Raw genomic sequence first — 1,176 nt, 5'->3', positions numbered from 1 at the left:
TAAAAATCTCTTTATTCTATTCTTTTTCTTTACGCAATATTTTCACATGACTTCTTTCTAATAAACGCTTAGTTTTTAGTTATTAGTATAACGACTAAAATTTTAGTTTAAAAGATAGCATCGTTGATATAAGTATTGTTTTCAATAATATTGTTAAATGTTTTTCTATCATAGATTGAGGAAATATGTATTTTTATATTAATTCAATTGATATTTAATGTTAGTAGATATATTATTTAACACTAAGTCAATAGTATAAAGTTTAACATGTTAGTTTAAACCAAAACTTCAATTACTTTAGTGTTGCATTTATTTCCAATAATATTGTTTAATATTTCTTTTTGATTCAAGGGATAAAGAAGTAGTTTTTTTTAATATATAATTTCTTTAATTATTAGTTGATATTATAATTAAGGTTAAGTTAATGGGACAACATTTAAAATTTTATTTAAACTAGAGATCTGATTAGACTTAGTTTTGTAATTCTTTTCTTTTCAATAGTTTTGTCAAATGTTTTACTTTTCTTTTATTTAATGGTGACTGCTTTACTCCCTCCCCTTACTTAGCAGTCATTCTAATAGCTCTTTTGTCTTAATAACGGTCAACCACACAGTAATTTCCTTTTGTTTTAACGGTCATTTTCATAGCATTTTTTTGATGGCCTGATAACTGAAAAGATGCCAGTGTGGATTTCCGCCTTGACATCCGAAACTCTGAGTTTTATCATGGCTACCAAATAATTGTCACATATTATATGTACAGATATATATATCATCATCATCATTTAACGTCTGCTTTCCATGCTAGCATGGGTTGGACGATTTGACTGGGGACTGGCAAACCAGATGGCTACATCAGACACCAATCTGATCTGGCAGAATTTCTACAGCTGGATGTCCTTCCTAACGGCAACCACTCCGAGAGTGTAGTGGGTGCTTTTTACGTGCCATTGGCATGAGGTCCAGCTCAGCGGTACTGGCAATGGCCACGCTCAAATAGTGTTTTTTACATGCCACCTGCACAGGAGTCAGTCCAATGTTTTGTTCACATGCCACCTGCATGAGTGCCAGTAAGGCGAAGCTGGAAACGATCGCGCTCAAATAGTGCTTTTTACGTGCCACCGTCACAGAAGCGAGACTGCTGCTCTAGCAGTGATCCTGCTCGGATGGTGCTGTT

The sequence above is a fragment of the Octopus bimaculoides genome, chromosome 5 (genome assembly GCF_001194135.2).
Source record: "Octopus bimaculoides isolate UCB-OBI-ISO-001 chromosome 5, ASM119413v2, whole genome shotgun sequence".
NCBI classification, from domain to species: domain Eukaryota; kingdom Metazoa; phylum Mollusca; class Cephalopoda; order Octopoda; family Octopodidae; genus Octopus; species Octopus bimaculoides.
Note: the sequence above shows the minus strand (reverse complement) of the source record.